Source organism: Neofelis nebulosa, chromosome 13 (genome assembly GCF_028018385.1).
Source record: "Neofelis nebulosa isolate mNeoNeb1 chromosome 13, mNeoNeb1.pri, whole genome shotgun sequence".
In the NCBI taxonomy this organism is placed as follows: Eukaryota; Metazoa; Chordata; class Mammalia; order Carnivora; family Felidae; genus Neofelis; species Neofelis nebulosa.
In genome coordinates this window covers 16,662,795-16,686,584 of record NC_080794.1, presented here as the reverse complement: position 1 = coordinate 16,686,584, position 23,790 = coordinate 16,662,795, and the positions used below count along the sequence as shown (strand labels likewise).

Sequence of the window (23,790 nt, the reverse complement as noted above, 5' to 3'; positions counted from 1 at the left end):
GGAACCACCGAGGAGCAGAGGAAGCAGGGCCATCTGGTAAGCGGTGTGCACTGTGGGGAAACAGATACACGAACGATGTCCCCCGTTCTAACACACAGGGACATCAATAAGGCAACTTGTGCACAGGCTTGGTTTGTTTTGTTTTGATTTCTTTCGAGTTCATGAAGGAATCATGAAAGGGAAAGAGAGAGAGCCAGAATGGGAAAATGACATATGGGTAGTGAATATGTTTTTTTTTATTATTTCCTCTGTATTTTCAAATTGTCCATATTAAGTGTGTACTATTGCCATAATCAGATAGGAAAACAATTAAAAAAAAACTATATACTGTAACATCATGGCTAAGTTTGAACCAAAGTGTTAGAGGAGTTTTAGAAGTGTGTGTGTGTGTGTGTGTGTGTGTGTGTGTGTGTGTGTGTGTGTGTCTGTGGGAGAGGAGAGGAGGGGAGGGGAGGGGAGGGGAGGAGAGGGGAGGAGAGGGGAGGAGAGGGGAGGAGAGGGGAGGAGAGGAGAAGGAGATTCTCTAAGTGTGATCGCACTGTGAAAGCCAGCTGGACTTTATTAAAGAAAGCGTTCCCCCTGGCTGTGAGGAGTTTTAGAAGGGGTGTGTGTGTGTGTGTGTGTGTGTGTGTGTGTGTGTCTGTGGGAGAGGAGAGAGAGGTTCTCTAAGTGTGATCACACTGTGAAAGCTGGCTGGACTTTATTAAAGAAAAGGTTCATTCCCCCTGGCTGTGCAAGCATTCGGCCTGGAGGCCAAGCATCCTCTGTGCTGACTTTGAGCTATTACACCGATTCACACGTGTGTGTGAGTGAGGGGGACCACTGTGTAGCACAAGCAGAACAACCACATGAAGGGGCTCTGTTTAAAAGCCCATCACGAGCTGGACCCGTTCCCTTATAAATGGCAATAACTCTTGAAACTCAGTTTTGAAGTGTAGCATAGCACCTGGTGTATGGCTCATGGCCAATAAACTGTTTACCTTTATTGCCATGGTTACTTCTCATCACTTAGAAATAATTATACTTCTATTTTTATAAATGTACATATTTGTTTATAAAGAAGTACTTTGTGTCCCTGTGCTTGTATGTGTGTTTTCTTATGTCCCCCCAAATTTACCAGATACCTTGAAGACTTTGTTAAATGACACTTTCTCCTGAAAAGTGTTACTGATTGCATTATCTCCCTGGAGAGCTGACTGATTCCCCTGAAACTGTAGGTGAAGTTTGAGGAACATTTCCAGCTTCATTTTCATGCTTGCTGTTAGGTAATCCATGCAAGGTCAGCGAAGGGTAGACCGTCACTCAACGAAGACTGTAACTGTCTGACGTCTGATGCTAAAGCCTGGAAACTTCTTTTTTATCGGTGCGTCCAGAGGTCATGAAGCAGTGTGACCCTGGCTTATGCTAATTAACCTGAGAAGAGAATGGGCCACCAATGACATTGCTGATAATGGAATTATAAGGAGATTCTAACTATCCAGTGAGCTGAGCTGAAACCCTTGGGTTTCCAAGCAGGATGTATCCCCACTTGGGGTGCCTTGAGGAGAGGTGGTTAAATAAACTTCACGGCTCTGCGACAGGAGTAACATGGTTTTAATGGTTCGTATTCCCAGACTTTTCTAGACTGTCATGTAGGGCAATGCTATAGCACTCTGTCTACCTCATGTGCTCCTCTGCTTTCTATTCATGGGACTCTCATCATCTCCCCAGGATCATGCTGGAAACGTTTCCAAACTCCTGTGTCCTTTGAATTTGCTGTTGCTAAGTGGAATGCCCATTATCTCTTCTTGACAACCTTATCTTTCTGGAAGTGGTACAAGGCAACAGTTTCCCTTGTCTCTTTCAGTTATAATCAAATTAAACTCAAGGTGATTACTGAAGACTCTAAGTAACTTTCAGTGAACTGGGTGGTCTGAAACATCATCCTTCACTTAAATATGATTTCTTTTTTTAAATTTTTTTTGTAATGTTAATTTATTTTTGAGAGACAGAGAGAAACAAAGCATGAGTGGGGGAGGGTCAGAGAGAGAAGGAGACACAGAATCCGAAGCAGGCTCCAGGCTCTGAGTCGTCAGCACAGAGCCCAATGTGGGGCTCGAACCCATGAACCGTGAGGTCATGACCTGAGCCAAAGTCAGCGCTCAACCAATTGAGCCACCCAGGCGCCCCTAAATATGATGTCGTTCTTAGAGAGAAATTGAGCAAATATATTTGTACACCCATGCGCATACACTCATACGCACACACCTACACACATAGCACACAGATGTCACTTTAGACAAAAATGAAACCATTAGAGCATATATTGTGATGCAAGTTTTTGCCTGAACATGTTGTGAACATCTCTTTCCGGTCTCCCCTTTAATTTCTTCCTCTTACAGAGACTATTTACATTATGAGATGAAAGCTTAGCTGTGTCCTTTCTTGATGTTGTACCCACACTGCATTTCTTGTCTCCTCTTTTCTGAAGATGAGTGATCATGTGGGTCCTTGTTAAACACGCCCCCCCATGGAACTAGTTTTAAACATTTGGAAATACACACCTTTTTAGGTTGTTTGTTTCAGCAACAGTTTTCTAGTCAACAGGTTCAGAAATACAAACTCAGGGCCTTCTCTGAGCTCTGACCTTGTGTCTAGAAGGATTACTTCTGTGGCTTTTGTGTATTCTAGTAATCGGCTCACTTAAAGTCCATCTGTGTACGTATTCTGGATGGCCAGAGAGCTGAAGAGCCAGGAAAAAAACCTCTGACAAACAGAAGACCAATTGTTGTACTTAGAAGATTCTCTTTTTGCTTGCCTACGTGCATGCGCTCTCTCTCTCTCTCTCTCTCTCTCTCTCTCTCTCAATCTCTGTGTCTTTCTCTCTCTCTCTCTCTCACTCACTCACTCACACACACACACGTACACACACACACACACACACGTTATTTCCAATATAACTTGGATTAACTAAGTATGGATACTTCAGACACCCTGTTTGTCCAGTCTAGATGGGAAAAGAAGTGAAGGGTCTAATTCAGTGTTCAAACGATGCTGACAAAATTCACGGTACCTGGCCAGGTGCATGCTTCCCTCTGTGGTTCTAACCATCTGAAAATGTTCAACCCACTGAGAAATAGAATACTCATCTCCTAATGGTGTGAAAAGGCAGAACTCATTTTATATATCCCCAATGGAAACTGAGATTGAGCAAAAATGTCATCATAGTCTTGCCGGGCTCCCAATCATCGGCGACTCACACAGCTCATGACAGAATGGTTCTGTTCATTGGGTCTTTTCCTGTGGCGTCTCTATGCCTGTTACCACCACTTCCACCCCAATTCCCTTAAGCTCCTCAATTAGCTTTTTCTCACAACTCTACTAAAACTGTACCCTCTAAAGCCTCCAATGACTACTTTCTTGGACAGATCCTATCATTTTCTAGCATTTCAGCAAGCGCCACTATTGATCTACCTTTCTTGCAGCTTGGTTTTTCTCAAGGATTCTGACTTTTTCTGATTTTCTATATATGAGACTTCTCCATCTTCCTGATGAATATTCTACCTCTTCCTTTTTGAAATTGAAATTGCCCCACTCTTCTTTATTTCCATAAGGAGCTATATTTTTTAAGAAACAAATTTTGATATTTTTTGACAGGTTGGTCATTTTCTGCCCCAATTTCCCTCCCATGGTGTGTTCCTCTCACTGCATACCATCTATGCACACCGTCACTTTTCCTGCAGTCCACACATTCAGATTCACTTATTTAGTTAACATTTTATTTAAATTTTCTTCTTTAACATTTATTTATTATTGAGAGACAGAGAGACACAGAGCATGAGCAGTGGAGGGGTAGAGAGAGAGGGAGACACAGAATCCGAAGTAGGTTCCAGGCTCTGAGCTGTCAGCACAGAGCCTGCCGTGGGGCTCAAACCCACAAATTGTGAGATCATGACCTGAGCCGAAGTCAGTCTCTTACCCAACTGAGCCACCCAGGCACCCCTTAGCTAACATTTTATTGCATATCAACTCTAGGAAAGACACTAGGGCATCAAAACTGAGACAGTCTCTTCATCTAACAATGACAGAGATACTCAATACACTGTGAAGTATATCATAATAGAATTGTGTGCAGTGTTTTGGGAGAACACAAATGGAAAATCTAAAAGATTTGGAGTAGTTACAGTAAGAAACTGTTTGCAGGACAAAACCTGAGTTTTCAAGTGAAGGAACTTAAGGAACATATGGACTTCCAGAAAAACCGTGTAGAACACTGAGTTGGAGTTCTGGTTTCAGATGTATACACGTATCTCCACAAAACACCAAGGATTGTGCGTGCTGTTCTCTGGCCTCATTCAAGAAATGTTAGGTGTTAAAGTATCTGAAGGCAACAAAATAGCATGTGCTCGTTTGTGATCATGAGCTGTCCAAGCCTCATTTATAAGTTCATCCCCTTCATGGAACCCCAGCAAACCACATCCCTCTGTCTGTTTTTGTTTCAATGTGTGTGTTGTGTGTGTGAGAGAGAGACACACGGAGAGAGAGAGACAAATAGAGACAGAGACAGAGAAGAGAGAGACATCCCTGGAAGCAATTTCTCAAGTGTTTGCAGTGCTCAGTTTTTGTAATTGATTGTATCTAATGCCTTCTCATAAACTATAAAGAAGTGTCCCTACATATCATATATGCATCATTCCTACATGATCAGCAAGTTCTTCTAAATCAGGAGTCATACTGTCACTCTATAAACAGCATCTCTTAATAATAGCCACTAACATTTATTTACCATCTACTAACCAAGCCCTCCATAGACGTATTATTATTTCATTTTCACAGGAGCTCCATGAAGTCCTGGAGATGATATTAATCACCACATACCATTTCACTACAATTTCACCTCCTTCCTAGACCAGAAAACCATAGAGGCACAGAGAGGCGGAGTTGGTCTCCCCAGGTGCCATACCTGGAAGGTGACAAAGCCAAAACCAGACCTGTTATCTGAGCTCCACGTGCAAAAACCACCTGCTGGGCATCAAAATCTAGTCTTCCCCTCCTGACTTCATTCCAATTATCTTTGTTCCTTGGTAGTAACCCATTCATTGTTTTTTGGTGTTGCTACTAATGACACTTAATCAAAATTAAATGTGGAGAAGTTAGTCAAAGGGTAGAAACTTCCAGTTATAGAAGAATAAGTTCCGGGGTGATGATAGTTAATAATACTGCACTGTGTTCTTAAAATTTGCTGAAAGAGTAGATATTGGGTGGTCTCACCACAGCAAAGTACACACAAGCATGCACACATACATACATACACAGCAAAGTAAATACATAAATACATAAGTAAGACAACTATGCAGGATGAAATTGTGTTAATTTGGTTGACTATAGTTATCATTTTGCAATGCTTAAGTATCAAGGCATAGCACTCTCTACCTTAAATATGTACAGTTGTTGTAAATTATAGCTCAGTCAAGCTGGAAAATGTCTGTCTTCCCCCTTTATATTCTAACACATCATATGATGTTTGTTTTATGTTTAGATTATAAATTGCTGAGACAGAGACTGTCTCATTTGTTTTCCTCAGCCCTTGATGGAATGACCCAATTAGTGGTTATTGAAATAAGTAAGCATCGAATTAAAAAAAAATTGAGAGATGAAGTACCTCTTTTGACAAAATAGGGCACGCCGGTGAGGTTTGAGAATACTGACTGAGTTCAAACCACATTTGAGAAATGCACTTGGTGAGGGTTTGATGTCTATGGCGGGGCTCAGCATTGACATGGGGACACAATCACTGAACACCCGTGTACCGAGATGCTGCACGGAGCTACTCTTTTGCATCGTGTTGGGAAAATGGCTTAGGTGAGCTATAACTACACACAGATACGTCGTGTTTTAGAGATTCCGCTGGCATTTATCCCATCGTGGCGTGCCATTTAGAAAAGTCTGTGGAAACGTCAGACCGAACCCATCTTTCCTCAGGTGTGTTTCCTGCCTTTTTTTATCTGATCATCAGCTGCCGTTCTGGGCATTTGTTCACGAGGTTGGCGGCTCACACAGTGGTGTTTATTCCTAGATCAGTAGCCCTGTTCTCACCACTAATCTTTCCTCCTCGTGGAAGCCTCGACACCGCCCCTCAGGGCCACTCAATTAGACTGTTCAGCGAGGACTGTCCAACTACTCTGAGTTTATTAAGTGTCTCTAGTGAACAGTCGGAATACTGATGAGAGCTGTTCAGACTGAGCCTGAGACCTTGTGTGAAGAGGGAGTGCCAGCCCCGTCGTCCAAAGTGTGTGGCTCCATCCCAGGTGTGGCCGTAGCTGGTCCAGTCGGTCTGTGGGATGCACTTCCAGTAATGTCTCTACAGGGAAAGGAACGCAGCCCTTCAAGGAAACGTCAGCCGTGCACTGTGTCCTTTATTTCCCTTCATTCATTCATCTCTTCAGGTGTAACAAGCATGTGCAGCACCTGTTACGTGCACAGCAGTTTTCTGATAATTGTAGCTGTGTGGTTTCTGTGTGCCAGCCACCCAACACACACTACGCACGCTCCTCTGCTCACACTGCATATTTATTTACCCATAATCCTCATAATGTGTGTGTATGTATACATCTTTCTGAATAGGAGGGCAGTGCTATGGGAAAACAATCTCTGGGAAGAGCCAGATTTCTAGGACAGCAGGAAGCAAACAGGAGTGTTCCGCTGAGTATATATTCTCTTGTTTAATTTATTTAACCTTCACTAAAGTCCCATGGGATAAATTCTCTTATTAGTCCTGTTTCCCAGATGTGAAAATTGAGGCTTTAAAGATACCAAGCTGTCTTGGTTCAGAGTGCCATGATCGTCCTTCAGGCAGCCTGGCTTATGCTGCCACAGTCGTAACTACTATATTTTATGGTTTTAGTACAGAGGGTTAGAGGACTCATGGAAGTTAAACAGTGTGGACCCTGATCCTTCTTGGATCCTTGGAGAATGATGGAGCCATGATCAACCCCTGTTGTCCATTTAGTCAACATATATGTATAACATCTATCATGTGCCAGCTTCTTGCTAAGTTCTGGGGATACAAATATCAATAAGGTACATTTTTGACCTCGTGAATGCTACAGCCTAGTTCGTATGAAACATCCGTGAAAGGGACAAACAGATTACACATATTAATCAATATACTGTACATTGTGAAGGCTGGAGTTAAAAGGATGACAGGGTGCCTGGGTGGTTCAGTCAGTTAAGTGTCTGCCTCTTGATTTCGGCCCAGGTCATGATCTCACGATTTGTGAGTTCGAGCCCAGTATCAGGCTCTACACTGACCTCACAGAGCCTGCTTGGGATTCTTTATGTCCTCTCTCTCTGCCCCTCCCCAGCTCATGCTCTCTATCTCTAACTGTCTCTGTCTGTCTCTGTCTGTCTGTCTCTCTGTCTCAAAATAATAAACTTAAAAATAAAAGGATGGCATTCTTACAAGTGTGTTCCAAGTCTGTGCTAGCTGTAGCTAGCCCTAGAAAGATTTTAGGATGAGATAGTTTAAGTTACTTGGAAACTGAGTGACGGGATGCATTAGATCCAAACCTGCTATATTAAGCATTCATGTGTGCAAAGCCAAGGGGAACATGGGAGGATTAACAGATGATACCCATTGGTGGTGTGTGGATATGGAAGATTATCGGTGGCACAGTAGTTGAAGCATGAGCTTTGGAGTCACATAGACCTTCTTCAAATCCTGGCACAATCAATGGATGAATTTTGATGAGTTATGTAATCTCACTAAGACTCAGATCTCCATCCGTTAAACAAGGGTAATAGCAGCTCTGATTAGATTGCTGTTAGGATTAACTGATGTGCACGAAAACTGCTTTCTATGCTTCCTGGCGTATCGGCAGTGATTAATACATCCGTTTTAGTATATTATAATAATTATTACTATTTTCAAATTAAAAGTAAGGTCAACTTAATGTTTCCTTGTCATTACTTAGTATTTATTTAGGTTCCTTTGGCCTGAAAACATTTACACACACACACACTCACCTGCTACATCTTAAATGGACTGTACCTTTCTTAGAGCAATCAGTTGCCTTCTGCATCCTTTTTTTCTGGGAACCATAATTCTCTGCATGATTTTCTGCTCATCGAGCCTGGCATTTCTGAGCTGCACTTGTTAAGGCGTCTGGTGTAGAGTAGAAACTCGGTAACCACTTGGTTGTCTGTACCCTTTCCACATTTTTCTTTCATGTTCTTTACCTCCTTCACCTCTTTGTCAGTTTTGATTAGTTCCTTTTACCTGCAGTACTTTCCTTTAGTTCCTTCCTACTACCCTTTCTTCACTCAGGCAGACGTTTCTCTTATCACTTTCTTCTCATTTTTTCCTCACATTTCACGCAACCCTCTCTCGCTTCCTTATTTCTTCTTTTTCCTGTTTCTTTGTCTTGTCTCTCTGTTTCTCTCTCTCTCTCGTACACAGCACCTGGTCTACTCTTGTCACCTTCCTCTCTTTAGATCATTTAAATCCTAGAAAGTACAACAAACATTTTCCTGGCTCCAGTCACTCCAAGCTTTTAACCGTTTGGTCAACATTAAAAAAGGCAATCTTAACTGGACTTTTAATCTCATTTGTTACAGAAAGGAATTAGGATAGCATTTTAGAAAAAAAATTCCCAGAGTACACGTACACTTCAAAACCTCTAAAGCTTCCTTCTGTTATCAGATGAGCACTTCAGAGGAGATGCCGTCTGATTTCCTTCCCCCAAGATAATGAAGTTTGAAAACATTTTCAATTTAATCTCTAAATTTGTAAGATTTAAACCCAAACTAGGACCGTTGCCAAATAGCACCTGTTAAATTATCAGTTCCATGGGAGTTCATTTAAATATGGAAAGTGAGATATATTCTCAGGAAAAAGCAGAACCTAGAAGGACAGCTGCCCAGTGACCTGAGGCCACTGGACCAGAGCCAGTGCAGGCGGCCTGCATCGGTCACGGGTGCTCCCTGCCTCCGTCAGACCTGACACGAGCAGGCCCTTTTTTTCAAACCATTTAATGTAGCTTTGGGAGCAGACATCCACAAATGTGACATCTGAAGACAGGCGTGATATATTTCTGTGTGTTGTATGATACCAGCCGCTCCATTCCATAGCATAAACAAAAAATACACAGACTAACGTACCTATTAAAAATCATATGAAAATCAGCTTCCATGTACTGAAACTTCTTGAAGAGTTTTCCAAGTTCAGTGCTCATGCTGATGTTAAAAGACAGTATTATGCAAACAGCCTTGCCAAGAAACTCTTTAATTCTGGATTTTCCACCAGCCCCATCCCTTCACTAGAGATTACTGGAAAGAACAACTGACCAGTGATGGGACTGCTAATAAGAATAACTAGAAACTTCTAAAGAAGCACTTTAAAAACAGAAGAGGGGCGCCTGGGTGGCTCAATCGGTTGAATGTCCGACTTCAGCTCAGGTCACGATCTCGCGGTCCGTGAGTTCGAGCCCCGCGTCGGGCTCTGGGCTGATGGCCCAGAGCCTGGAGCCTGCTTCCGATTCTGTGTCTCCCTCTCTCTCTGCCCCTCCCCCATTCATGCTTTGTCTCTCGCTGTCTCAAAAATAAATAAACGTTAAAAAAAAATTAAAAAAAAAATAAAAACAGAAGAGATTCAACCATGTCCCCCAACATAGGGAAGTGTCAAATGGCAATATTCCTTGTTGACCTTGGACAATGCCCTCCAGTAGGAAATGCTGCAATTTAAGATTGCTGACATGTTTTGGTAGAGCAAATAAGTAATGAATAGATTGTTTAAAAAAAAAAAAAAAACAGTGACTTACACTATAAAAAAACATATTCAGTAAGCGTTGGATACAATTGAATCTCATTCAGAGTTTTATGCTTATGGGATTCATATGGCCATATTTAACTTTTTTTTTGGCTCAGTTCAAGTTTAATAGAAACAACAAAAGATGGCAAGGGAAGCCCGCTCCTGGACACAGCAGTTGGCTTGCCCCACAGCACAGCTCAGGCCATTCTGTCCAGAGGAAGAAAGGCTGGTGTCCCCAGTCCCTGCGGGAAGGGCCTGTCCTGTCCCATTCCACATCTGCACCTAAAGTTTTGTGTTTTAAGCATGACAATTGTACAAAACAGATTTTGTTTTCATGGCTGCCTACCGCAGCCAGGCCCTAAAATGGCTCTGTGCTCACTTCTGCTTAGAGAATTATTCCTTGCTCTTCTGGATATCAGGCTTGATGGAGTCACGGCCAGGCTTCCAGCCAGCTGGGCACACTTCCTGTGCCTGGCAGTAAGCTGGAAGGCCTGAACTAGTCTGAGAGTCTCATCCACAGAGCAGCCAACAGGCAGGTCACTCACAGTCATCTGCTCAAAGGCAGTTCCATCATCAGTGATAAAGAGGCCCCTGCATGAGATGCCCTCATCAGCCTTTAAGACTCCACTCTCCTGAGTGATGGTTCACTTGGGGTCTGATACCAGGGGAACAATGATGGGTCCCAGTACTCTTTGTTTCTCAGGTATGTTTATCTATGCCAGGTGACAGAAATGGGAGTCTGCAGGAGAACTTGGCAGTTGACTTTTTAAAATTCTCCTGCCCTGGATCACCTGGGTGGCTCAGTCGGTTAAGCATCCAACTTCAGCTCAGGTCATGATCTCACAGTTCATGAGTTCAGGCTCCATGTCAGGCTCTGTCCTTACAGCTCAGAGCCTGGAGCCTGCTTTGGATTCTGTGTCTCCCTCTCTCTCTGCCCCTCCCCTGCTCATACTCTGTCTTTCTCTACCTCTCAATAAAAGGAATAAACATTATTATTTTTTTTAATTCTCCTGCCCTGTCACTGAGAGCAGTGATCTCCATCGGGCACACAAAGCTTAGGTCAAGAGTGTAGAAGGGTACAGTATATTTTCCTTTGTAGTCAAGGGGGCTGATGTCTGAACTGGCCATCTGGCATAATGGTCATGGCTTTGATGTTGGGGGGCAGGATGCTTAATTTCAGCCTTTCCTAAAGACATCTTGCTGTCAGCAGCTCTGAGAGATAACACGGCAAAAAGCAGTCTGGAAGAAGACCCCTACACCCATTTTTAAATGCATTTTTTGAATCTATACCAAATTATAAAGACATATTGCTCTAAGAGGGAACAGAAAGCCTGTACATATGAATGAATGAATCAATGAATGAATGAATGAATGAATGAATATTTCACTTCCTTTAATGAAGGATATGTAGGAGCAAGTGAATTTTGAAAGTATGCACAAAGAGAAAATTGTATTCTAACTTCAGAAATTCTCAAAATAGGCTCTTCTCAATATGCTGTATGTATGACAAGTTTGGCAACACTTTTATTTCAATACATTAGCCAATTATACTGATGAATTGGATTGGATTGTAGAATTTCATTGTATAAAACTAGAAAAAAGGAAATAACTTTACTGGTACTTCTGAAATACATTTCTTAAGTATTTTTTGAAATTTCTTTCAGGTTTGAGGTTTGGAAATCATTTTAAAAAGTATGATATAAAGTTATTTGAAGAGATGCTCTTAAAGTAAATTAAAAAAAACTTATGTTAGAATAGGTTTATCAAACTTTATCATCAGTCTTCCTCCTTCACTTTGGAAGATAAACAGATACTTACAAGGAATAAACATGGGTCAAAGTCACTTTAGTAAAGACTGATACTTTTTATAGAAAATATATTTCAGGTATTTGTTGGTAAATATGCACTTTTTCCTTTTTCCTTAGTTTCAATGGATTTTCTTTAAAATATACAGAAATAAGAACATGTGAAATGAAATGAACTGCTACCTCTAAACTGAGCCATTATGATTATTCTGGTTTAGGACATAATCGTTATTGCTTCAGAGAAATGAATTTTTCTATGAATCACTTCATCTCTGTTAGTGAATATTTTTTTAAGAATTCATTAAATATCTGTTAGTGAATATGTAATATATATCTTGTGCTAATTACTTTCACTATTCATTCATTTAATTATTTATTCACTCAACACAGTTTTATAGGATTGCTACTATGTGCCAGGTTCTGTGGAGAGCACTGGGACAAAGAGTTTATTCCAGATGGAGAGAATAATATCCCCATCCCGATAGAGAGAGTAAGGCCCCATGATCAGAAGTAAGCATGGTGTGGCTAAGAGTCTGAATGAAGGCCTGTGTAAATCAGATGCTAATGAAACTGAGGAGATATGCAGGGACCAAGGTTGTTGATAGTCAAAGTGATAATAATTTTTGTTTTAATTGTAAGTGAAGCCATTGGAGTTTTAAAAGCAGGAGTGCAAGAAAATATGTGACAATAAAATCCCATTTGTTCTAAGACAGATCACTAGATACAGTGAAAGAATGGATTCCCGTAAAGATTGATGCAGGACTCACACAGGCAAGACACACACCTGTGACATAGTCTAACCAGGAGATGGTATGGAGGAGGAGGGTTGGGTCGAGAAGGAAACTGGATCTAGAGACTGGTGGAGAGATTAATACAAACACACACAATGCACACACATACACATACACATGTGATGTGTGATTTATTAAAAGCCAAGAGTGAGGGGAGTGAGGGGAGACAAAGATATATGGAAGTATTCCCAGAGCTGGTCCATTCACTGAGATGGAAGCCCTAAAATGACCACAGATAGAGGAGCGATCATGAGTTTCGTTGTGGGTACATTGAGTTTGAAAGAGCAAGTAGTTAATTTAGAATGGTGTTAAAATTTTGCAAAAGTAATAATAAGTAATCCTCAATGCTTTGCTCTGATTTTTCTTAAAAAATCACCAATGGGGTAGGAAATGATCAATTCTTACAATTATTCTTTGTTTTTTGTTGAAAGAAATATATATTTAATTTTGATTCCTCTCTGGATCCTTGTGTACAATTCAATGAATTGTTTTTCTTTATAAGAATGTCTAATATACAATCGGTAAGGTAACAATTGTATATTGGATATTCCTACAAAGAGTAATAAACATAATTTTTCTCTCAAGAAAGAAAAAGACATTGATATTTTGTGTTTAATTTGTTAAAATAATCATATAAAGCCAAAATGATAAAGAAATAAAGGAACACCAATCTAGCATTCTGGAATGCAGGATTTTTCTCTAAAAATTTAGAGTTTGTAGGCCTTTTTTTTTCCCTTTTAATATTATAAAATGAGTAAATTTAGAGCCCGCTTCAAGAAACACCTTTTAACTCTTAACCGGTTGACCAAATAAGATTTTAAGAATAACATCAAAGAAAATATGTATACTTTCTCATGGACTCAGTTTTTGAAGTCATGTTTGTCTGAATAAATCATATTATAAACTATGGAAATTGACAATAATTTTATGGGTGATGGGTATTGAAGAGGGCATCTTTTGGGATGAGCACTGGGTGTTGTATGGAAACCAATTTGACAATAAATTTCATATATTAAAAATTTTAAAAATAAAATAACATAGCTAAAAAATTTAAAAAATAAATAAAAAATTCAAAAAAAGAAGAGAATTTTAAATTTTGTTGTAGCCCCTTTATGTAATACAAAAATTGAATTTGTAATTAATTAAAAAATACATATATATGTAAATTTTTTAAAGACTGTAAGGAAAATGGTCATGAATTATTTTCCATACCCATTGTAATTCAATATGAAAACATCAAAAATTACTATTTTAAAAGATTAAATGTAATACTCCCTAACAGTTTTTGTCCTCCTCAGGAGACAGGAGGGGTAAAGGACAGGGTTTTTGGTGTAGGGATATAAGTGTGAAGAAGGGAAGCAAGGCACCCTCCTAATCCCATTAGCCATCTCATTTTTCTCTTTTTCTCTGTTGTTTTGTCTGGGTAAATTTTTACCTGAGTACTTTAGGATGTTAATTATCATTAAATGCCCTTACTGAATGTAACTAAATATACTCTAGATATATTAACAATGTGCAGAGATTCCTGGGACAGATTTCTTTCCCCATAGTACAAATTTGAATTTTGAAAAAAACAATCGTATTTGTAAGTCTGTCAATTATTTCGTAGACCATATCCTTCTTTTCAAAACATACTCATTAGATTGCAATCAAAATAGAGTAAAATACATAGTTTCTCCCTGAATTTAGTACCCCATCCTAAGTGTCATAAATGCCTGTCTTAAACATATGGTCATAAAAGCTGAAAAGAATTCTTTTTTTCATAAAAGATCCCGAGTCCCCAGAGTTTATGGAGCTCTACTGTGTTCTGAGAGGTACAAAATGTGACACAAGTGGGGGAATGAAGTAGTCTCCCCACTTCTGTGAAGAACTAGAATGACATCAGAATATTAAGAATTTCTGTGCATAAGGTATCGCTTTGATCCTTGAAGAGTTTGCAAATTTGGGAACACTGAGACAAAATCTTAACATGGACATTGGTGACCCACTGTGCTTCCAATCACAGCATTGAGGTGATGCCTTCAAGTGACTTTGAGAGCAGAGATTCATACACAAGTCCACTTATATAAGACCATATTGCCAAAGGGATATCCAAAAATGACAGGGCTAAGATTTGAGAAGACAGAAGCTTCAGCTATTCCACTAACAAGCTGGATGACCTTGAGAACATCACTTCCCCTATCTGGGACATAGTTTCCTCATCTGTTACATGAAGAGCTTAATTTAATGTAACCCTTTGATAGGAGATTCTTAAAATAATCTAGTCAAATTGACCTGGACATTGTCCATGTAGAAGGTCCTCATGCTTCAAATATTCAATAAAATAAAATATATCCTCTTCTGTCCATGGTACTGAATAGATGAGCTAACTATGTCCTGAAACTTGATTGTTTCAGTACCATAGTTATTGAATTCATGACACACACCAGACAATTCATTATCCCCTTGGGATAAACAAAACAATAGCTTTCCAAAGATTCCACATCCTAATTCACAGAACCTAGGAATATATTACATTACATGGCTAAGGGCAATTAAGATTTCAGATAAAACTAAGTTAGCTAATCACCTGACTTTCAAATAAAGAGATTATCATGGATTATCCAGAGGACCCAATGTGATCATCAGGCTTCTTAAAAGTGAAAAACTGAAGCCATTTAATTCTGAGTGGGAGAGGAATGTGAGTGTGGAGGAAGTGACAGTGATGTGCTAGGAGAAGAGATTATCTGGCTGTTATTACCTTTAAAGATGGAGAAAAGACCATGAGCCAAGAGAAGTGGACAGCTTCTGGAAGCTAGGAAAGGCAAGAAAATGGATTCTGCTGTAGACTCCAGGAGAAGAATACATCCCTGTCCACACCTTTATCTTATGCCAGTGAGACTTGTGTCTCACGGAACTGTTGTTCTGAGCTACATAGTCAGTGGTAGTTTGTTACATCAGCTGTAGAAAAGTAACACATTCCTTAAAGATTTTATAGCATAGTTAGGGACGCAGACAAGAAAACCTCATAAAGCTGTCAAAGTGGCATTCACAGAATTTTATGGGAAAACAAAATTGCTAACAAAACCATTCTGGAGTTAGCCTTGTTAAATTGTTTTTCTTAAAGAACAGTTGTAAGTTGTGCCTTGAACAGGACTAGGGTAAGCAGAGGCAGAGATTTGTGATAGAGGGAAGAGAACTGAACTCAAACAGAGGCAGTAGCAGATGCTATGACATGAAGGTGTGAAGGACGTTCATATACCTGAAAGAACCACAGCTTACTGAAATCTGTTTACTTCTGTTTTACCACCATATGTCAGTATCGCCACAGTTTTCCTTTACATGATTTCAGGTAAAACAACCAAATCTCAGCCCCGTTCCTAGGATTAGGAAGCAATAGGACTATACTTGCAGACTTCGTTTCTTATTCATAGTTATAAAATTAAAGCTTTTAAACTATCATATTGCATAGACTTGGGCCTCTTTGTATCTTTCTGCCATTCCAGTTATTAATTCTAGAAAGAGGAAAAATGCTACCAGGCTGTGACCTGGTGCCCTTTCCGCGGTCCTCCCATCCCTTGTGCTCATGTCACTTCTTTCTGTTCTACACATTTCAGAGACTTGATCTGAAGTCTTAAAGCACATTGCATTTTTCACACGTGTGGCTTCTTGAAAATATATTTGCTTAAGATAGCTTCATGGTTTGTCAATGCATGATGTTTATAAATTTCAGATCAGAGGGAAGATGTGATACCTCCAAATTCAACGCAATTTACTTGCATAGGATGCAGAGAACAGACACCGCGGTCCATAGCAAGGTCTGCTTACAGGGTTGGCCCTTGTCTGGCATCTGCAAGAGAGATTGCATCCTGGAGCAGAGAGGAGGGGGTAGGGCACCACAGAGGTGCAGGTGCGTGGTATTGGTGTTATTGCTTGGGCAAGTAGGCAAGGGTCATTACGTCATATCAGTACGTACTTTTTAAGAAGAGCCCTGTTCATCTGGTAATGATTAGAGGGTATAATAAATTGCTTATGATTAGTCTAGTAAAGTATATTTAAGATGTAATTAAAATGCTAACAATGGAAGAAAAGGCTTTGGAAACATTAGTATTTCATTCTGAGAATTACTGGATGAATGCTTTTTTAAATGTTTAGATTTTATTTATTTTTCTTAATGTTTTGTAACATTTATTCATTCTTTGAGAGACAGAGACAGAGCATGAGTGGGGGGAGGTGTAGACAGAGAAGGAGACACAGAATCTGAAAAGCAGGCTCCAGGCTCTGAGCCATCAGCACAGAGCCCCACGTGGGGCTTGAACTCACAAACCGTGAGATCATGACCTGAGCTAAAGTCTGACACCTACCCTACTGAGCCACCCAGGTGCCCCTGGACTCATGATTTTATACTGGTTAACTGTACTTCATCTCTCTAAGCTTTAGTTTCCTTCCTTCACAAATGCTGATCCTGAGTCTCCCGTAATGGTTTTGTGAGACAGGTTAGCCCTTAGACCCAGTAGCAAACATTTCTGGTTCTCCAACAGGCATGTTACAGGATGGTACTTCTGCGCGTGTTCCGCTCTTCTTTTTGTTTTCTTTGATGATGTGCAGCCGTGGTATCTGTGATTACAGCAGTGAAATTACACAAATCAACTCTGAAAGAAAAGTTTGAGAGCCAGCTACAATTCGCCACATTTCCTTCCATATGCTGAGTGTGCCATCATTCACTTTGGCTCATCTGGTCTTCTGAGCAACTTTGATCACAGAACCATTTGCACATGGAGAATGAGAGAAAACATATACGCTCTTTGTTGTTTTATTTCTGTTTGTTCGTTACCACAGCATATCTTTGCCCATCCTAACTGGTCAAATTTTTATTAAATGAAATAAAATAACGCAGCACACCCAGCAATAATGCTTAATGTATTATATGTGATTCGCAAGTAATAGCATTACGTATTCCACTTATGTACCAGAGCTCGAACAGAATACCACAATGAATGGGTCAAGTTTAATAAGCAAACGTGTAGGGAATTTATCAGTACATGGAGAGGCACACTCACCTGACTGATAGAACAGGAGGCATTAAATACAAATTCTGTCACCACCATTTTTTTGCCTGGAGCTGTTTTTTTACTTGAATTGTTAGAGCAAAGATCAACTAAATAACTATGTGTTTTACACCAATTTCTTAATGACTGTTTTTACACCAGCTTTGCCTGACCATGAGTCAGGAAAACAAGTTTCAGATGATTTCTTTCTTTATACAATGAGATTATTCTTACAAATTTCAAAAAGAAACAATACTCAATGGTATACTATGTAGGCAGACTTATATATGTGAATATTGTTTTAGGAAAGAAAAATATAGACATAAAATTCTGGTGAATGATAACATCTGGCCATGAGAGTACAATGGTGAGCTCATGATTAGAAATCTTTATCTGACTAAAGATGCTGCTTACACTTAGGAATCTACTTAAAAACAAAAAGAATCTCCATTTGGGCTTGTTATCCAAAGTAGTCATGGCCAGTATTGTATGGCATTTTAAAAGTATAGAGTATAATAAACTGTAGTTTTATAATTGTAAAGAAGCCTAATTATGTGTCTTTTAAAGTTCACTGAAGTTCAAATGTTTGTTTTGGCGGACCCACAGCCAAAGCAGTTGGAAGACAGTATATATGCACAGGCATCTTTAAAATTAACTGTTTTAATTACCAAAGTTAAAAGAAATATATACATTTTCTTCTTAGTCTCTTTTCCTGTAGTTTACTTGCTTTCCCTTATCTTCATCCTTTTTAAGGAAGATTTACAGAGCCCTGATTCATACACCAAGAACACAACTGCCACTTAGATTAACAAATTAATAATGCTGCACATTTTCACATAAAAATGTGTCATTTTGGATAAAATGCAGTAAGTCCAGAGATTTATACAACCTTCAAGAATTAAAATAAGTAGAATATTCTTCATTTTCCATAGCTATAATCAATGAAATATTTTGAAATTTTAATAATTTTTAAATGTTTTTATTGGCTATATTTCCAGACCATATAAAGAACATTCTTAAGAATACAAAACTGTGTAAATATCTTGTGATGCCCAATATGAAAAGTTCCTTTCCTTTGAAATGCAGTACTGTTTTTGTCCTTGATATGAATACCGCGAGTATACGATACAAGTATAGGGGCGTGAGGAGCCTCGTGAATTGAGCGTAGACATTTGGCTGTGGACACAGGGAACTGAAAGTATAGAACGTGTCTGAGGAACAGCTCAGACGAGGAGACACAGGCATGGCTGGCGTGTGGGTGTCTTGGATATCAGGGGATGCGTGGCCTCAGGGGGAGTTCTGCCTGCCTCATTTGTCAGTTTCCATAAAATCTCTCTGTGCCTACACTCTTTTTAGGACTTAGAGTCCGTGTTTATGACCTGCATGTTTGTCGTGGGGACATCTCTCCACAGTGAGCATATCCATCAGGTCAGAGACATAACTGGTATATAGACCCTGTGGAGATCGCAGGGAGCCCTGCTGCCCTCACGGGGTCCTTACTTGTGTGCTGTGCCACCTCATTGTTCCCTTCCGCAGCTGCCCCCTTCTCACAGGGTCCAGGCGGCTTCCACTACAGGTTGCTCTGTGCTCTGTCCAGCCTCCTCCTTGGATGCACACGTGACCCACCGGGTACACCACCTCCCTCCTCTGCTCCAGCCAGACAAACCATGTGGCAAACACCCAACCTTCTTTGCTCTTGGGCAACACCGCTCCCTATTTTTTTACAGAACAAATCCACGAAGCTTCAGTATCCTGGAAATCTCATTACTGAATGATTAGATCAACTTCCGAAAAGAGTCAGAATTTTAGAGGGAAGAGTTCAAGTTCTATCTAAAATGCAGTATTCTTTGCCTCTCACAAAACAATACTGCTAAACACAAAGGCATTCAGGAGAAGGTACTTAGGGGACCTCTGTCCACTTCTTCCAAGGCTCTCTGACCTTCTGGTTGACCCATACTCCCTTGTTCAGGTTACTCTGTTTAAACAAAATATGACGTAACTCCCGTGACCAAAACTTAGGTTTTTCTCTAGTAACCAGAGATTCTCACTGAGTTCTAATTTAATTTGAGCAAGTGAGAATATGCCTTCTGTTCCCTGCTTCCATTTTATATCCCCAAAGCCTATTCAGTACCTCCCCCTATTGCCCTATAAACTATGCAAAACTCCCCCCGCCAAAACTGTGTTAATATTTTTTCCTTGAAATATGCACTCCCAGTCCTTTTGAGGCAGAACCTAGGTCTGATTTTACAGTCTATGGCGTATTTTTTGATTTGGAAACTTAAGGTAAGTGATTTCATAAACCTGTGTCTACTCTCCTTTTGATCCAGTCTTTGGAGGTATGCATCCTTATAATTTCCCTCAGGATAGAAAATTCAAGAAGAAGGATGCTGGTGCCCTTCATCCTCAGATCACATTTTGGATCTCTTCCCTTCAATGTAGGGTTGTTGCATTTCTTCCTTTATATCCTTTTAAATTATTTCTATGGAGCTTTTAGAAATATTTAATTAAAGGTAACACAAAGAAATATTCACTAACATTTTATTAAAAACCAAAATATCTCAGCTTCAGCCTGATTAAGACGGGTTTTTAAGGTGATTCACATTTTAACTCACGAGGACATCCGCATGCAGTTTAGGGTTGTAGAGAACAGAGGCTTGGTGTTAAGAGCCCGAGATACGGCATTGTTTATTTCTCACTGAAAATTAAAAAAAAAAAATGAGGGGGCGCCTGGGTGGCGCAGTCGGTTAAGCGTCCGACTTCGGCTCAGGTCACGATCTCGCGGTCCGTGAGTTCGAGCCCCGCGTCAGGCTCTGGGCTGATGGCTCGGAGCCTGGAGCCTGTTTCCGATTCTGTGTCTCCCTCTCTCTCTGCCCCTCCCCCGTTCATGCTCTGTCTCTCTCTGTCCAAAAATAAATAAAAAACGTTGAAAAAAAAAATTAAAAAAAAAAAATGAGTTGACATTTTCCCCCAGTAATGTTAAACCAAACTAATAATAAAATAACACACATCCAATTAGAGAATAACTGAGGAAGAAATTACAATTAATGATTTATTTTTTTAAATAATGATATATTTTTAACCTGCGCCTTTAGGGGAGATGAGAAGTAAGATTAATCGGAGAGTTCATGTCAAATGGATCTGTATGTGTGTAAGCAGAAAACATATATGAATCCTCAAAAGGAACTTCCACTTGCTGTTTTCTATTTATCATTTAAAGCCCTGCTTTTAAGGGTTGGTGTGACTAGTGCCCTTTTCCTAGTGCCCTGAGATCAGAAATAGCTATTTCCCTGAGATCAGTTGTCCGCAGCTCGTACCTAATGCTGTGATAGATGCGAGAAAACCAGTAACAATCGTGTGACAGCTACTGGCAAGTGACTAGCAAAAATGGATGTAATTTTATATCACTCATGGCTTGAATTTCCCCCATTATATAATGGATGTGCCTTTGTAATTATTTTAGGATGTTAAAATTCAGCTGCACTGAATATAGTTTAAGTAACTATTGACCATATAATTTTTCTGTGATTCGATGCACACGCACATAATAGGTAAAGTACTATAGTGCATTGTATTTGTAGTTGTTTTCCCAGAACAGGTGAGATGACCCTATTTATTCACCCTAGTGAGTTTCATCCCCTTGAAGTCAAAATAAATTATAATATATGATAGAAAATTGAAGAACTATAATGCAAATTGAAGGAATACAACCAAAAGTCCACTGAAAGATTTTGTGTTTTGAGTGGATGTCAGATTATTTTCAGCCTATTTTTGACCATTTGCTTGTCTGCTGAGTATCTAGTCTAACTTCTCAATTTAAATAATCATCACTGCCACCACATTCCTCTATTTATTCACTCTCTACTTAATTGCTTAAGCCAGATTTTGAGAAGTACCTTGGATTTGCTTTTGCCATCTTTCTCATATATGGATACCCACCCTCTTTATCAGTTCTGGTGGTTCTGTTAGTTATTTATTGCATCAGTGCCTTCCTTCATGCCTCGCTCTTTTATCAGTTAAGATGCCCATGCTCTGTTATTCTGAGAAGTAGAGAGGTCTCCTGGATGGCCTCACTGTCTCATCAAACTTGCACGGCTTTCTTAGAGTACTCTTTCTGAAAAATAAACACTAAAAAGGTAATTTAAAAATGGTCAAATCTATTAGCCTGGCCTATAAAGTGTTCCCCGTTCAAACTTACCTACTCAACTTTTACCTGATTATCATACAGGCCACACAAGAGTTACTCAAACAGAACATGCATTTTACGCCCTGATGTCTTTCCTAGAGTTTGTCCAGCATCTTATTCATCTGTGAAGAACCAGCTCGGGTGACTTTCCCTAGAAGTTTTCCTTTCTCTCCATCCCTTGGAGAGTTACTCATTCTCTGCTCCATCCATCGAGTGTGCTTTGCAACTAACATGACGTTTATCACACTGGACAACTCATCCTTTTTTCCAGCTGGACCATCCAAATCTTGAAGGCAAGAGCTGGGTCACATTTATCTTTATATGTGGCTATTTTATATGAAGCTCACTCTGCAACCTAGTTTCCTTTTAAGGATTACTTACTTAGCCTGTTGGCTTGGCTGTCAACCCTCTAGTAAAGACTTCCTGCATCCTTTTGAGTTAATATCTCTGTGGTTGGTATCGTGAAATTACTTGCTTTATGTACCTGTCCTCTATAGCTGACCCTTCAACATGGATTCCATTCTGTTTACTGCTGTGTGCTCTTGGACATGACTGTTTCGACTGTTTCTTTTTCTTGAGCCTTTCAATGTTTGGTCTGGGCAACATGGCCACTAAGTCCATTTTTACTCCTATAAAAAATTCAGCCTGAGTCTCTTCACATTGCTAGATGAATAAATTACACATCCACATGTATACCAATAAAGATGTGTTGAATACGTTAATGGCTAGATGAAAATATGTGTGTGTTTAAAAATATCTTAATGCCTGAATATTTTTCTTAATTCCAGAAGCAATGTCATTTTTCCCCATTTACAAAACTATTCCTCTTACAGTATGTAAACAAGAAAAACAAATCATTTAAACTCTTGAGTTTATATTTTCGCTTATTCCTTTGAGAGGAAACTGCACAGATATCAAATCCCTAGTTTTATTTTTTAGACATGCTTTATGACATTCCAAACATTGAGTACAGATAACAAACAATAATAATTAATCAAAGTTGATTTCAATTGCCTGAAGCATTATCTGTGAGGAAAACAGCATAGCAAATGTTCTCATAAAAATGTATTGCTAATGTGTCACTGAAATACAATAAAACAAAAGATTAAGGATTTCCCCTCACATACTGTGTTTCAACCTCTTATGTTGGTTGATTCCTTTGCCATATTTTGAAAGTTTCTTTTCCCTACAAATGATAGTTGATGTTTATAGCATTCTAGACTTTCTATGTTTCCATCTAACTCTTCATCCCTTCTCCTTTTGTGTGACCATTGTCAGCATGAGAGGGAAAAATACTCAAATACACAGGCTGACTTCCATGAAAAATTACGGATAATAAAACCCCTCATTGTGCCGTCATCAAAGCAATTTTGTAAAGTACTGGGCCTCTAAAGGAGAAATTAATGTATCTAACCAGCAGTACGCTGGGGAGGTGGCAAAAAAATGAGCCATCTTGGTCTTGCCAATGAAAGGTTCTCTTTGCTCTGTTCCAACATGCTGGCCACCAGCTTCCTGTCAGGAAGCACCATGGCCTTAGAGATGCATCTGATTTCCTGTAGAGCAGCCCATACTCTTTATCCCCATCAGAAGCAAAGGGCAGACTCCCACATCTGTGGCCTCTGGAGTTGTTTACTCTTGCCAAGTGGTTTGTTTGTGAAATTCTGAGTGGAACTATCACCTATTCAATGTGAAACATTGCCAGGAAGGGACCAAGTAGGTTAAAAAGGAGGACATTTGTTTACCTACAGACCACCGATGTCATTGTTCTCCACGTGCACTAGAAACGTGCACTGCCTTCCAAGCAAAACTCTTTCATCTCTGCCTTTCCATTCACAACCCCCTCCAAAGGATGTGCCTAAATTCCATTAATCTGTGAAAATACATGTCTTCCAGTTACATTAAGGAAAGCCAAATAACTTGGCACGTAGGATGCATGAACGTGGCAGGTAATAATTTTAATTTATGATTCTGAATAGATTTCAAAATTTTTGAAAGGACACACACACACACACACACACACACACACCCCTGGGTAATATGCCTTTATAATTTTTCAAATGTAGGAAAGGCAACAGTAAATGAGAATAAAATTGGTATCAGCAGATGAACACTTTACAAGGTTAGTTGTTGAAAATATTACAACAATCATTGAGGAACCATGGACTCTTCACAAACTTTACATTTTAACAATACTTGA

At 39.7% G+C, this 23,790-nt stretch overlaps 1 protein-coding gene and 1 pseudogene across 15 annotated transcripts in view; one reads left to right on the top strand and one right to left on the bottom strand.

Moving 5' to 3' along the window:
* Nucleotides 1-23,790, top strand: part of PCDH15 (protocadherin related 15) — a 1,242,339-nt gene that overhangs the window by 453,608 nt on the left and 764,941 nt on the right. The gene's annotated exons all lie outside the window — the stretch shown is intronic.
* Nucleotides 10,163-10,983, bottom strand: LOC131492636 (peroxiredoxin-1-like; annotated as a pseudogene).